The following is a 15,957-nucleotide window of genomic DNA, read 5'->3' as shown; positions in this document are numbered from 1 at the left end:
CAGGTTTGCCCTGCTCAACACTCGCTCAATCACAAACAAATCGTTTATTTTAAACAATCTTTTTATAAAGGAATCTCTCAACTTTGTGTTTAACTGAGACGTGGCAACAAAACGTGGATTATATACATCTGAAGGAAATTTGTTCGACTGGCTGCTCCGTCATCGGAACTCCACGTCTTTCGGGACGTGGCGGAGGTCTCGCTGTTGTGCACCAGGACAGATTCACATGCAGACCTTTGAACTGCAGATGATCAAGGTCGGCTCTTTGCACACCGTTTATTGTATTTTAATCTACCGACCTCCCGGCCCTGCCGGAGTCTTTCTAACTGAAGTTAACGACCTCCTATCATCCATTATTAAATTAGAGAAGGTGGTAATGTTGGGAGATTTTAACCTTCATATTGATGATGCATCCTGTAATATGGCTGCTGACTTCATGACCATCACAGTCGTTCCATCTTCACTTTTCACTAGTGTGTTTGAATCCATTGTCCCCTGTATTGTGGAAATGATAAATGTTTCTCTTCGTACTGGCTCAGTTTCCAGCTTCTTTAAACAAGCTGTTGTTGAGCCAGTATTAAAGAAACCTCAGCTGGATCCATCTCTTCCTAACAGTTATAGGCCAATATCCAGATTGCCTTTTATAGCAAAGATTTTAGAAAAAGTAGTACTAGAACAACTTAACTATTTCCTGGATAAAAATGCTGTTATGGACACTTTCCAGTCTGGTTTTTGTAAAGTGCATTCCACTGAAACGGCCTTACTTAGAGTATCCAGTGACATCGTGATGGCAGCAGACTCTGGAGAGCACACAGTGCTGGTCCTGTTGGATCTCAGCTCTGGTTTGACACTGTAGATCACAGTATCGTTTTAGTAGTTTAGTTTAGTTTTAGTAGTTTGAGTAAAAAGACTCAAGAACTTGTTCGGGATTACTGGTGTTGTTTTAAAATGTCATATTTGTCTGAGAGATCTTTTACTGTTTGCATGAATCATGATAATCATCATAATCATGTGACATCAGAATGGTCCCGTGACCATTCTGATGTCACATGATAATCATCATAATCATGTGACATCAGAATGGTCCCGTGACCATTGGTCAATGACCATTGATCAGTGGCCATTGACCATTGGTCAATGGCCACTGATCAATGGTCAATGGCCATTGACCATTGATCAGTGGCCATGAGAATTTGCATAATTTAGATGAAGGAACTGACCTCCCAGCCCATTGTTCCTTCAGTGGGCTGGTTTCAGTCATTATGCAAATGTCTGTTTATAAGATTGAAACCTGCAGCTGAGACTGAAGACGTCACCTGATGATGACGAAATGTTTCTCCCACAAAACGTCCAGATGAACAGAATCAACTTTTGGAGATTTACAGATTCTTCCTGTTGTTTTTGAAGACAATATTACTGTAAATTAATATAAATAAAAGCAAATCACCGTTTAATATCGATATTACACTCATTTACTCTTTTTGATTTAATGGTAATTTACCATTTTACAGTTATTTAGGGTAATTTTTACGCACATTTCTTACAGTGTGCAACAGACGCAGGATTGCTGTTGGTAAAGCTGAATCTTTGTGCCTGATTTGCGACACAGTTACTGTTATTCAGAGTGTTAAGTGCGCACACAGGTCTGATTGTGGCAGATTCACTGATTTTAAATATGAGAGTGAAACCAAGGCTCATGGCGAGCAGCAACTAAAACCGTGAGTCGGCTGCACGAGTTTAGAAACTGGAGCAAACCTGGAGTTCAGCAAAATGAACAGTGCTCGGACGAAGGATGCAGGCCGTGGTCACAGATTGTAAACACACAACCATCTATCATCCCTGAAACTGAAACTGTTAATCTTTTATGTGTGTGAAAGAAGTTCATGCGTGACTGTGAAAAATCAGCACGAATGTTGAATCTGTGCTCTGAGCAGAGCACGGAGCGACATAAATTCATGAGTTTATCGGTATTCAATCATGTTGGGAACAGATGAAAACTGCAGGGGAAGAGAGCGTGGGTGGAGGTAATAAAGTACAGAAACAAATCAAAGGAGGAATCAATGAGAGAGATGGAGTCCCCTCCTTCCAAATGTTTTCATCCCCGAGGCTCGGCAGACGCTCCGGCTGCTTCTTTATGAGAAACAACAAGAAAAACTAACAAAGGTGGTGTAAGCGGGGCTGCTGGTGTCAGCGTCGGTGCTGCTGCACTACAGACCGAGCTGCCTCTGTGGCAGGATGCAGAATCAGACCTAAATCACTGAAGAGGAAAACGAGGGGGGGGTCTCCTCCAGATATTAGTGCATGTAAACCACTCGCTTCTCCTTAAAGTTTGGACCGCAGCAACAATCATCAGGAAAGAGCCATCATCACATCAAGTGCAGTTGTATCGGGTCCACAGTTAGTGTGGAGACTAACCAGTGCATCATGGGATCTGCTGTGAAACATCACAGCCAATCGTATCGTAGCGTGCACATCAAGTTCCTGATCTGTAATCGGAGCTGATCTCAGGTTTCTCATTGTTACTGTTTGCAGACGTGGGTTTCCTGTTTTTAAGCTTACACACCAGCGTCAGGCTTAATCATGAAATATACAAATAAAATATTTAAATAAAAGGACAAAATCACTCCTCGTGATTTAGTCCTTCAGCAGAAATCACTTTAAAAAAATGTCGGTCTTTGTTCTGGTCATTCGTGCTCTCTGAGGTCTGGACTCTCGATTCTTCTCCAGCCGTTCGCTGCAGGTTTGCTGCATCGTCCTGCTGGCAGCTGCTCTGTATCACTTCTGATAAAGCATACAGTCAGGGATCAGCTGAGCCTGGTTCTGCTGGAGCTTGCTTCCTGTTTAAAGGGGGTTTTTCTTCCTACTGTCACCGAGTGCTTGCCCGTGGGTGGTTGTCACTCTGCAGGGAGGTGAGTGGGCAGTGTGGACACCCACGTTTGTGGAGGTGATAACTTGAGAATAAAGAATTGATACCAAAGGTTTATCCACCAGGAGGGGATCGGGCTGCATTGTAATTGTAACTGTGCCACTGTTGTAATTATATATAAACTGAATAAAAATAAAATGGATATTATGAGTCATTACATAAATAAAATTATATTGAATTGCCTCCATGAGCCCCTCCCACACAGCACGACTCCACGGTCACACCATCTCAGACGTGACGTCCACTCCCCAGAAGACTGTGGCGTTGTGTTAACACCTGAATGCTTTTATAGAGGTGCTCACGCTTGACTGATAATCAGCCAATCAATGCATTTGATTAGCACCACCTGCCTGCTGCCTACCCCGTTCATTTCTATGTAAGCTTGGATTTCCATAAACCTGTGAAAACTGTGTTTGTAACGACTGTAAATTAGGATCGATGTAACCGTATCACTCAATGAAAGACAGAGTCGATTATACTAACAATCTCCTGTACTCAGGTGCATAAATAGACATTCACGTTGTGCGTTTGTGATACTCGATGTGTAACGTCTGCTTTGTGGCTATTACAACATGAGATGTTGCGCAGTAGCGTAGATAGCAGGTGGCTGCATGCGTCAGTCTGAGTCACAAGAGTCCAGTTACTCAGAATAATCTGCGGTCGGTGGACGTCAGGACTCTGATGCTAGCATGATTGTGTGCTGTCTGTGCTCAAAGCATCGTTACAGTGGGTGTGCGTGTATCCTGACATATTCTGTAACATGTTGTGTAACATGTTGTGTAACATGTTGTGTAAATCTTTTACCTTTTCCATGATGACATGTTTAGTGACAGAACGAATCTCTGGAGAAGTTGTGGTGAAAGCGCAGCGTCTATAAAAGAGCTGATATCTAACACAGAGATGTGCTGATTGGTTTTCGTGTAACAGACTCGTGTTCTGCCTGTATCGTGAGCAGCCTGTCATTGTTTAGATTTTGCTTCAAAGCAGCCACATATTGTAACTGCTGAAGTGCCGTTGAGCAACAGTTCTCCAGCTTCATGAAGGTCTGTCAAAGCTTTTCTTTGGACATTGTTGGTTCAGTCTTTCTGACTGTTTTGTGCTTTATACTGTAAGGTAACGACTGTGCAGTCATACAGAGCAAACCCAACACTGAGACATCATGAGCCCTGTGAGCAAGCTTGGCGACAGTGGGAAGGAAAAGCTGCCTCACAACAGGAAGAAACCTTCGGCAGAGCCGGGCTCGGGGAGGGGCAGCCGTCTGCCCCGACCGATAAACACTGACTGAAGGATGAACCAGTGTCTGCACCAGGGTTTTAATAGTTTTGCAATTTTCATTAGTTTTTATTTTTATTTAGTTTTGACTTCAGATTTTCAATTTTATATCAGTTTTAATTAGTTTTTACCAATTGTTTGCTAGTTTAGTTTTTATTTTGTTGAAAATCCTTAGTTTCAGTTTAGTTTTGATTCGTTTCAGTTTAGTTTTGATTAGTTTCAGTTATAGTTTTAGTCGTGTTTGCAATAATTAAGTGTAACAAAATCCCAGTTTCATCATATCAGTCATTCTGCTCATCCTTGGGTATGTTGCTATTCCAGCTACCATACTGCACCCTGGACAGGTCGCCTGTCTGTCGCAGGGCTAACACGCAGAGACAGACAACTCACATTCCCACCTATGGGTTCTTTAAATAAATAAAGGCAGATGAACAACCATTGATACCAGGCAACTATAAAATGTATATCTTGGCCCCAATGAGACTATTAACTCTCGCAGCACCGGGTGTTCGTAATTTTGGTTCAAGTGAATTGATAAACTTTTTGAAGGTAATTAACTCACACAGTTGTGTAGATATCCCCGTCCTGTTGTCTCGGGATGCATCACGCTGCCTTGCCTGGGGTTAGCTTCTGTTTTAGGTAAGCTAGGTTAGCCTTCTTGTGTGAGCTTTTCAAGTGCACTTTAAGGTTTGTGGGATTTTTTCCCTTTAGAAATGTCCCTCATAATTTGTCTGTTTCCACTACAAGACACTTGCTTTATCCAAAACACAGTCATATTCAAAGTAATCCCAAATTGGACTCTGGCTCCCGACTTTTCCTGACATGATTCTGCGCGTGGACGGAGCAGCGACACAGACGACTCGACTAACGTGCTGCCACCTGCTGGCATAATGAGACACAGCAAGAAAAAACTCTGGAAACTAAACTTCATTTTCACCCTTGACTCTTGTATGACACGCACACATCAATGAAAACTAAACACATTTTTGCTATAAATTCAGTTAATTTGAGTTAGTTTTGTGAACACTCATTATAGTTTTAGTTAGTTTTCCTTTTTTTGTTTTTATTTTTATTTCCGTTAACGAAAATGTTTTTTCACTTCTAGTTTTTGTTATTTCGTTAGTTTTCGTTAACAATAATAACCTTGGTCTGCACATCACAGACGACTTAGTAAAAGCTGTTTCTAATTTGTAAGCTCAGGCTCTTTGTTATCTTTGACAAACACAGTTTGTCATAAATTAGTGATGTTGCAGCACCGAGGTGATTCTGTGGTCAGTCCAGTCTGGTTGTACGAATGGAAACAACAGTTGTCAGTTTGATTTGTCATCATTTTGTGCAGTTTTGTGTGGTAGCATCTGAGCCTGTCGTCATCCTGCATCTCGTTCATTCTGTGAGTGGGTTTCAGCTCTCTGCTGTTGGAAACTAAAAGAAGAAGAAAGTTGGATCAAAGTTTAGAACCAGCCGTGGTTGGATGTTCAGCAGCTGCACCTGAAACCAAGAGAGAAGGCTGGGCGGGGCTGGTGCAGGGGAGAGGTGATGAGAAGGAGAGGTGGAGGAAGAAGGTTTTTTGTGCAGGAAATGGCCGTTTGTTTGGTCTGAAGGTGGGAAGTGGAGCTGACAGTAATAACAAAGAGGCCATGAATCAGAGCCATAATTAAATGTGAGCCTTGGACCAAGGTGAGTGCTGGACTGGAGTGTTTCTTGGAACGCCGCACGCCGGCGTCCGGCCAACGCTAAACAGCAGAGAGGAGGCTAAACGGGAGGGCGGCCAATGGCAGGTCACCGCTGGGGGTTGTTGGGAGAGAGGGGGGGTGAAGATATTTTTATTTTAGCTTTTACTGAGACAGGATAGAAGAGCTGAGCACAGCAACACTTCACAAACCACCGGCGCCTGGCGTCCAGCACCCAGGTGCCGCAGGGATTATGGAATATGGACGTTTGCAGCACCGAGGGTGACGACAGCATCTGGGACGAATCCAGGCGCAGCAGAGTCGAGCAGCAGGGAGAGGCCGGAGCATCCGGCTCTTTTCATTTCACAAACGCTTGTCAGAGAAAAGTGAATGGTGTCATTATCTGAAGAGCGCTACAAACATCCTGGCGTGCTCGTGTGTGTTCAGCCCACCGAACGGCTGTTATCAGCTCTCATTTCTCCCATACCAGGTGTGCTGGACGTTCCAGCAGTGACACAACAAAGAAAACTCTGAGTAAACCTCAGCTGATTTAAATCTGGCTGATCTCCGATTCACGGGGATCGTCTGCTGCACCTCTGGGGTGTTCTCAGTGCAGCTGGAGAGTCCCGTTATAGCCGATCCCCTCCAGCGTGTCCCCCAACCATCTGTCAACTTTATGTTTATCTTCAGGAAGTGGCTGCCGCTAATCTCCCCCAGTGGACAACTGTGGCAGTGCGACAAGCGAGTGTCGTTCCCTGGAATCAGAAACAGTTATTTAGAACAGCCCGTGCCGAGACATCTCCTCCTCCTGCAGTTTAAACGAAGCAGACAAGCCAAGCAGACAAACACTGATGCACTCTGAGTCCCGTTTCCAGCTCGTAATGCATTCGTGCCTCACACTGCTCACTGTGGTGTGCAGCAGGCAAATGAGAGATTCAAGAGACAACAGAGAGAGAAAAGTCAGATTGTGATTGAATCGAACAGACATCCAAGGCTTCGGCAAAGTTTTTGCTTTTTAGATTCACTTTATTCACATCATAAAACATTTTTACTTCAGAGCAAAACAAAAAAGTGACACTGAAGAAGTAACAGGAAGAAGCTAAGCTGACAAGCAAAGACGCGTCTGTGTTGGATGAGAGGGTTCAGATGACAGCTGGAGACAAGAAGGCGGGAAGCAGGGAGACGGCTCAGAGGGCCGGCGCCGTTAAACTGCAGCGAGATAACGACTCCACGTAAACACTCGTCAGGACGCTGCCGTCAGGTCCTGTAAGAGAAACCTGCAGAGGACCAATCACGTTAAAGCTGCAGCTTGTTCACTGCCACTTCCTGCTGCGACGCCGGGAGGCTGTCAGACTTCCCAGACTCGGGAAGTCTTCCTCCATCTTCACCATCTACCTGGAAGTCGCTGGAATGTGACGATGTGCTCATTACACGAACACTGAACAACTGAACGTAACCTGATGTAAACAGTGAGGTCAGAGGTCAAATGATATTTGGATGCTGTAATGTGATGGTTAGAATCCCCACAGCATCATTTCCTGCATGTTCTCAGTGCAAACAGGCTGTAAAAAGCATTATTATCCCTTTGCTCTTGAAGCAGAGGTCAGAGGTCAGCTGTGTGATGACATTTTAAAGAGTCTATAACCTTTTGTCAGTTTTCCACCAATAAAGCGCTGACCCTGAAGACCTCGGTGGATGAAGTCATCACCAAAGGTTCGTCAGAATCCATCCAACAGCTGTCGTATCCTCAAACTGAACCTCGGTGAGGAAAATCATTATTGGAATGACGCAGGAATGATTGTTTCCAGCTTATAATAGACGAGCTCAGGATTACAGGGAAGGAAGAACCTTTCTGACTAATCTCAGTGAGCAGCGATCGAGGAAACAAAACGGCTCCTCGGGCGGCTCCTGTCCTCCGTCTGAACTCCGTCAGTACAGAACCGGGCTCGAGCCATCCTCAAACACAAAGCGTCGCCATCCTCGGCAGCAGAAGCTCCGCCCTGCGCACTTACAGCCGGGTTACGTCAGAGAGAACCCGCACGCTCCCAAACCTGTTTCCTTTGAGTCGTGTTCTTTACTTGTTCTTCAGCGCTAACGGTAGAACATCTGGAGGTGTTCCCAACATGGCTGCCAGCAGACGCACTGAGACAAATACTTTTTTTAACATTGAAACCTCTGTTTGTGTGTGTGTGCAAGAAGCTGTATGTGCAGCCCCTCCCTCCACCTGTTTCTCCTCCCCCTTTAAAAGAAACTTTATCGACACCAAACTGAAGAACAGCAGATATCAGAGTCTCTCTTTCATCTCATCAGCATGACTGAGATGATGCTTTCTGCCCTCCACCACCTCCAAGCCCCCCTTCACTGCACTCCCTCCTCCTCCTCCTTCTCCCTCCGTTGCTCCTCTTCACACTGCTGCCGTGGCAACAGAGAACGGGGAGCGAGGCGGGAAAGGGAGGAGGCGAGGAGAAAGAGACAGTGACGGAGGGAGAGGGAGAGACCGAAATAAAGAGAGGAGAAGATTGGTGAAGATGAGATTGGAGTCTGGGTCCAGAGGCGGTGTGTGTGTGTGTGTGTGTGTGTGTGTGTGTGTGTGTGTGTGTGTGTGTGTGTGTGTGTGTGTGTGTGTGGTTGCATAATCCCACTTCATTCAGTGGTCAGAGCTAAAAATCCAGTTTCGTGACAACAGAAAGAATCGTGTGAAACGTTTGTGTGTAACATCATTACACACACAGAAGAGTGTGTGTGTGTGTGTGTGTAACATCATTACACACACAGAAGAGTGTGTTTGTGTGTTCAGAAACTAAACTGTAAATCAGTGTGTGCGTCAGGGCAGGTACACTCAGGTGTGTCGTATATGTCAGCTCTTCGTATAGAGCAGGTGGTTGGAACAGAGGATTGTGTTACAGTGTCGGCGGTGTGAGCTTTGTGTGTCTGCATGTTGCAGGACGACAGACCACAGTGATGTCCTCAGTGTTTGTCCTGATGGACTGGATCAGGTGACACCCTGATGATTTGTGTGTTTGTGGCTCACACTGTTGTCTTCCAGCTTTAGATGCAGGCGACTTGAACCTACGTTTGAAACGGTGCCGGTGCTTAAACAATGGAAAAAACACCAACTTTGTCCAAAAACTTCTCATGTTCAGCTGTGTTTTTGTAAAAAGATAACAATGTTAGCCTTTTCTGCAGCTATGGGGCATATATGGTATCACTCTTGGCTGGAAGCAGCTTAAACAATGGAAAAAACACCAACTTTGTCCAAAAACCTCTCATGTTTAACTGTTTTCCACTTTTTCTTTGGTCATTTTAGCCTTTTTGTCCAGGGTGAAGGGAGTATCTGCCATCAAACAAGAAGACAGCTGCATGTAGCTATGATGGTGTTTGCTAGTTCACCTTACATGCATTAATGTAATAACGTGGTTAGCCTACTCAACGTAAATTACACACGAACAACATTAAGCTACTCACGCAGAGAAGAACGGCTGCTGCTGCATCATCATCATCATTTCTGCTACACTGGCAGGGCTAGGGGCCAGGACTCTCCTCTTCGGGTTTTTGGGGGATGTTGCTAACTCCGGGTCGATAACAGGCACCACACCCGCAGTAGATGTGCTCGGTGTGAGGTCTCGCAGCAAGATATCAAATACGGCGCATTTCTCGGCTTTTTAAAAAAACGCTATGCGTCGCCAGGTGTTTCATCAGATTTGAGGTGTTACCTCGTTTGCACAGTATCACCTTAAAGCACTTGTTGCAGGCTGCTGAGTTTTCCGCGCTGGAGAGTCGGCGCAGTGGCAGGACGGCTGCTGTGTTGCCTGGGATTACTCCTTATCCCCTACCCAACCCTGTTGCTGGTCACGTGCTCTATAATGTTGTGCTGTGGACATTTGTGTGCTTTCTGTGCAGAGGAGTTTTTTGTTTCCTGTTCTCGTGGTGTCCTCTATAGCCCAGCATGAGCAGAGGTCTCTTTTTTTCCTCTTGTACTTTCCCATTGTAGTGTATATTTCAGTGTTTTTTCTGTAATGCAACCGTTCTCTGACTTGTATCCCCATGTGATGTCTGTGTCGTGTGTGTGTAAGGTCGGGGGGCGGGTTCATTCCACTGCAGGGCAACCTGCCACTGCATGTGGTAAATAAAATTTGAACTTGAACTTGGACTTGAAGTACAGCCAGACTTTTGACCGCTTCGCCTTGGGCATTTTTAATCTGTAGCTCTGCTCTAAAAGAACGTACGTACCTGGGCCCGCCTACTATCCTTGCAAAGGTAAAATGATTGGCTAGAATCCAAAGTGTGTGACATCTCATGAAAAATAAAGCACTGAAATGTGCGCTGCTTTTCGGTCTGGTTACTACCGTTTATGTCAGAACCCATCCCTACCCAGCTGTGAGAAGTGCTGTGTCGCCATTCTGATATACAGCTTCACAGATATCAGAGGAGGAAATGGGAAGTTCCTGTTGGGAATCAAACCAGCGACTCTGTTTCAAACACCACTCTCTCCTCTTCCTGAACAATGCAGCGGGTCTCCTTTACATGCTCTCACTACAGATATTGCAGAGCCTTTGTGTGGTGTCTTCTGGGAAATGTAGTTACAGAAGCTCATTAGTGTGAAGGTCATATTAAAATGGGGGGGGAGGGGGGGTTCAAGCCACAAAAGACACAAGCTGAAGCTCCGCCCACGTCATAAAGTCAAGTGAAGACCTTTTGTTTGATCGTCAGTTTGTTTTCAGTCATTAAATAAAGTGATCGACGCATTTATCACATTTAGTCAAATATTCAGCTACACACACAGACTCACACACAGACTCACACGCAGACTCACACACAGACTCACACACAGACTCACACGCAGACTCACACGCAGGCTCACACGCAGACTCACACGCAGACTCACACACAGACTCACACACAGGCTCACACGCAGACTCACACACAGACTCACACACAGTCTCACACGCAGACTCACACACAGACTCACACGCAGACTCACACGCAGACTCACACGCAGGCTCACACGCAGGCTCACACACAGACTCACACGCAGACTCACACACAGGCTCACACGCAGACTCACACGCAGACTCACACGCAGGCTCACACGCAGGCTCACACGCAGACTCACACGCAGACTCACACACAGGCTCACACACAGACTCACACGCAGACTCACACGCAGACTCACACAGCTTTTGTATCTTCATTCTGCTGGAAATGTTTAACATAGGAGTCTATGGTGGGTGTGGGGCCATAGTTGTGGGTGTGGCCATACCGTGTGGGTGTGGCCATACCGTGTGTGTGTGTGTGTGTGTTTCACCTCCTGAGCTGTTCAGCTGAACCTTTGAAGCTTCAGTGCTCTCGTGCTGGCGCCTGCTTCCTCCTCACACCCTGCAGGTGTTTCAGGTGAGGCAGAGGTGGGAACAGCTGCTGCTGCTCTCAGGGTGTCGCTTTGTGTCGGAGCCGTTAAATTGTTTGCTGGGGAGAAAATGAAACCGAGACAGTCCCGAGCCTGAAGTTTGTCGCCCGGTAAACAGGAAGTGCTACTGTCTGGATTATATTTACAGGTGTGCTGATCGGTGTGGACAGCAGGTATCAGGCCATGCCCCAGTAAATGTGTGTGTCTGCAGTGGGCAAAGACTCCACGTCAGTTTGTGTGGACACTGTGTTTTCTCTCAGACTCCAGCAGCTCTCAGCGAGGCATCATTTTACCTCCTAAAGCTCTAAACGAGTGATAAACACAAAGGTTTGTGCTCACAGATGGTAAACTCTTACTGCTGGCACTCACTCACTTCTAACTTTAAGTGTCCGGTGCTGTGTCTTCTTACTGGAGGAGGGCTCCAGCTGCATGGAGATGAAGGTGGAGGGGGAGGTACCCATCTGTATTCAGAGGCAGCTTGAAGAGCTGTGAGGGTGATGATGGTGCAGGGTCTGTGATGGTGCTGCCTCCACGGGTCGGAGGACATGCAAAAAAAAGAGCCTTAAAGAAAATCCCAGGGTGACCTTTCAGCTGCTCTGTAGCAACAACAACACACTTTCATGTGTGTGTGTGTGTGTGTGTGTGTGTGTGTGTGTGTGTCTCAGGACCTTCACACAGTTTGGGTTTTTATTTAAATTTCTGGTTCGCTCATTATTCTTTTATGCTGCAGGACAGACGGGCCGGCTGCCAGCAGACCTGCAGACTCCTCGCATTAAACGCTTTTATTTATTTAATATTTCACTACTGCATATTATGTCACTACAGCATTAAACCTCAATGAAATGACTGAATATGGTTCCAGTGAGAGGGCTTTTATCTGAATGGGTCTGTGCCATTTATTAATCATATCTGTTTGTGATTTCTGACACAGATGAAAACGAGCGTGTTCATTTCTGAGGAAGCGCTTTAAACAGCGAGAGGAACAAACCCCGAGGAGAGCGGCGGAGCCCTACAAATAAGATTATTAACTCGTGTCAGAGGAGAGAGACGAGGCAGAGCGGAGAGGGTGGTGTGAGGCTGAGAGGCGGATGTCACCTCTGATCAGAGTCTGGTGGTGGGTGGGGGTGGAGGAAGGAGGGGCGACAGAAGTGGTGTAATCAGGTCTGATTTTAGTTCAGTGAAAGGCACATGTCCAGACTCATATTTTGAAACTTTAGCAAACAAGCTTCATTTCCGGGTCACAGAGACACAAAAACCGCTGGTAACTAACCACCAATGAAATCTGATTTAACTTTACCGCATCACACACGGCTTTAAGAGGCTCCACCTCCAGCACCGTCCTGTGACAGCCACAGATGGAGCAGGTGTAGCAGGTGTCCTGAGACTCTTGGTGCGCTCCGTCGAGCCGATCTCCGTCTGACCCAGCGACCAGGCGTGCTCTGCCAGTTTAAACTAAATGCGTCCCCATGGCCACACACGCTTTGTATTCTGGGATGTTTTGGGCTACCGTAGATGTGCAAAGGTTAGCATCGAGCTGTGAAGTGACTGTGAGCTCTCCGTGTTCTCCAACAGTCCAGAACACTGAAGCTTCTTCCTGTATTCACGTGCAGCAGACATAAGTAGTGTTGTAAGGAGCGGTTCTGTTGTGCGTATGTGTGCTGTGTTGTGGTATGATGACAGGTTGTGCATGTGCGTGTGTTTTATAGTGAGCTGTTAAAATGTAACAAGGAGTCTGAGACTTTTCTCTGCAAAGAAATGTGCAAATATAAAACCTCATCAGCTGATTCAGAGCAGCCCTGATTACCACAGCATCATTTAGCATTAGCGTTAGCATTAGCGTTAGCGTTAGGGTGTTGGAGAGTTTAGAAAACCTTTAGTAAATATCTAGTGTCACTGTAATCTGGAGGTGATGTCATTTCCTTTGACAGAAACTGAAGGTAAATTTTGATTATGTGACATGAGCTTTGTCCCAGCAGTCTGATCCTCTGTCTTCCCTGTGTGAGAGCACCAAAGCTAACCGATCAGTGCTGCAGGGTTAACCTGCACCTAGTAAAATAGCACTGTCCAAGATTCCCTGATGAAGGCTGCAGCACAAAAACAACGAGTTGCTGTGCAGGAGAAGCTCGCTCACACCAACACTTTTTAACATTTAGCTCTGCACTCGGCTGCTCTTAGGTTTAGCTAGTAAGCTGGACGTCATCGCTAACTCATCCCGTCAGGTTTCCAAGTGTGAACAGGCTCCCTCACTTCTTCTCCTGCCTCCTGTCTCATCATAGCGCTTCCTTAAGCTTTACTCTGGACACACAAACTGGCCCATTGTCTACAACTTAACATTCACACCCACTGCGCTTCACAGTTGACGGTTCCTGCTGAGGTGGAAATGCAAACGTGGGCTCAGAGAGCCGCAGAGGTTCTGCTGCAGAGCCGAGGCGAGAGGCTGAATCTGCAAATCAAATCAAATCAGAGCCGGCGTTCCTCTGGAGCCCGGCACAGCAGAGCTATTCAGACTCTAGCTGCAGCTCACACGGACCTGTCTATTTAAAGGAGCACCCAGCGTCCTGGGGGAATGCCAGTGAACATTTTACTGACACAGCCACTATCAACACAGACCACAGTCTGAAGCAGCCTTACAAATGCCCTGTAGTGATCATTAAAGGAGCAGCGACACAGTCAGCAGCGTTCAACACAGAACCAATCATTACATCCTAATCAGAGTTAATGAGTCAGTATTAGACTGCACAGAATAATAAACACCTGCACACTTACCTGACCACAGAAACAGGCAAGTGAACGAGTGAGAGTGGAGCTGGTGTCAGTGAAGAGAGGAAACAGCTGATGATGTTAGCAGCAGACGACTTCTTCCACTGAGCATCAGAGGTTCTCCACTGGGGACGAATCAGTGCGCCGGGTCCTCAGACAGCAGAGCTGCACGACGTGTCAGCCCGTATACGACAGTTAAAACCTCTATGATAGCGCGGTCCTTTCATCCAACCATGCATCCAACCATCCATACATTCATCCAACCATGCATCCAACCATCCATACATTCATCCAACCATGCATCCGACCATCCAACCATGCATCCAACCATGCATCCAACCATCCAACCATCCATACATTCATCCAACCATGCATCCAACCATGCATCCAACCATCCAACCATCCATACATTTATCCATACATTTATCCAACCATCCATACATGCATCCAACCATCCAACCATGCATCCAACCATCCATACATGCATCCAACCATGCATCCAACCATCCATACATGCATCCAACCATGTATCCAACCATCCAACCATGCATCCAACCATCCAACCATCCATACATTCATCCAACCATGCATCCAACCATCCAACCATCCATACATTCATCCAACGATGCATCCAACCATGCATCCAACCATCCAACCATCCATACATTTATCCATACATTTATCCAACCATCCATACATGCATCCAACCATCCGACCATGCATCCAACCATCCATACATGCATCCAACCATGTATCCAACCATGTATCCAACCATGCATCCAACCATCCATACATTCATCCAACCATGCATCCAACCATCAAACCATGCATCCAACCATCCATACATTCATCCAACCATGCATCCAACCATCCATACATGCATCCAACCATGCATCCAACCATCCAACCATGCATCCAACCATCCATACATGCATCCAACCATGCATCCAACCATCCATACATTCATCCAACCATGCATCCAACCATCCAACCATCCATACATTTATCCAACCATGCATCCAACCATCCAACCATCCATACATTCATCCAACCATGCATCCAACCATCCAACCATCCATACATTTATCCAACCATCCATACATGCATCCAACCATCCATACATTCATCCAACCATCCATACATGCATCCAACCATCCATACATGCATCCAACCATCCATACATGCATCCAACCATCCAACCATGCATCCAACCATGCATCCAACCATCCAACCATGCATCCAACCATCCAACCATGCATCCAACCATCCATACATGCATCCAACCATCCATACATGCATCCAACCATCCATACATGCATCCAACCATGCATCCAACTATCCATACATGCATCCAACCAGTTTTTCCATGTCCAAGACGATGGATGAAGGCACACCCCTGACCTCGGTACATGCAGAGCGTCATCTTCACCAAACTGTGATCTTTGTTTGGCACTGATTTGAAGGTGCACTTCTGTGCGATCTCATCACAGACCAAAGACTCAGCTCCGTGTCTTTTGTTTCACTAAATCTTTCTATGACTCATCTGAATCTGTCACAGAATGGTGAAACACTGCTGATTTCAGCAGATGAATGAGTGAATGAACAGGCATTGTTTTATAAAAAGATGTTGCTGAAATGATCAAACCATCTCCAACTTTTATTCCCCTCAAGCCTTAAACCCAGCCTCGGACTGAAGCCTGTAAAGCATGTAAGTAATACAGGGATGAACAAAGGTGTGTTTCTTGTACGTGTTTGTACTAGAAACCAGCTCTGAGTTGGTGCTGGACAGTAATCTGATGTCACAGTCAGCTGACCTCAGCATCATCTGGCTCAGCTGACACCTGTCGACACATCCACCTGCAGATCTGACACGGAGCGTGCTGTTGACGCTGCTTCAGCTGTAATCCACCTCCACCCGTTCATGC

At 46.1% G+C, this 15,957-nt stretch overlaps 1 protein-coding gene, 1 long non-coding RNA gene and 1 pseudogene across 3 annotated transcripts in view; all 3 read left to right on the top strand.

Moving 5' to 3' along the window:
- LOC146492466 (uncharacterized) overlaps positions 1–15,957 on the top strand; it is a 364,885-nt gene that overhangs the window by 90,261 nt on the left and 258,667 nt on the right. The window lies entirely within an intron of this gene.
- The window catches only part of LOC146492472 (glutamate receptor ionotropic, kainate 5-like), a 193,198-nt gene that overhangs the window by 73,314 nt on the left and 103,927 nt on the right, over positions 1–15,957 (top strand). The gene's annotated exons all lie outside the window — the stretch shown is intronic.
- On the top strand, positions 1,179–15,875 carry LOC146492473 (uncharacterized; annotated as a pseudogene).

This window comes from Neolamprologus multifasciatus, chromosome 22, assembly GCF_963576455.1.
Source record: "Neolamprologus multifasciatus chromosome 22, fNeoMul1.2, whole genome shotgun sequence".
In the NCBI taxonomy this organism is placed as follows: domain Eukaryota; kingdom Metazoa; phylum Chordata; class Actinopteri; order Cichliformes; family Cichlidae; genus Neolamprologus; species Neolamprologus multifasciatus.
Note: the sequence above shows the minus strand (reverse complement) of the source record. Positions and strands in the feature narration are given on the sequence as shown.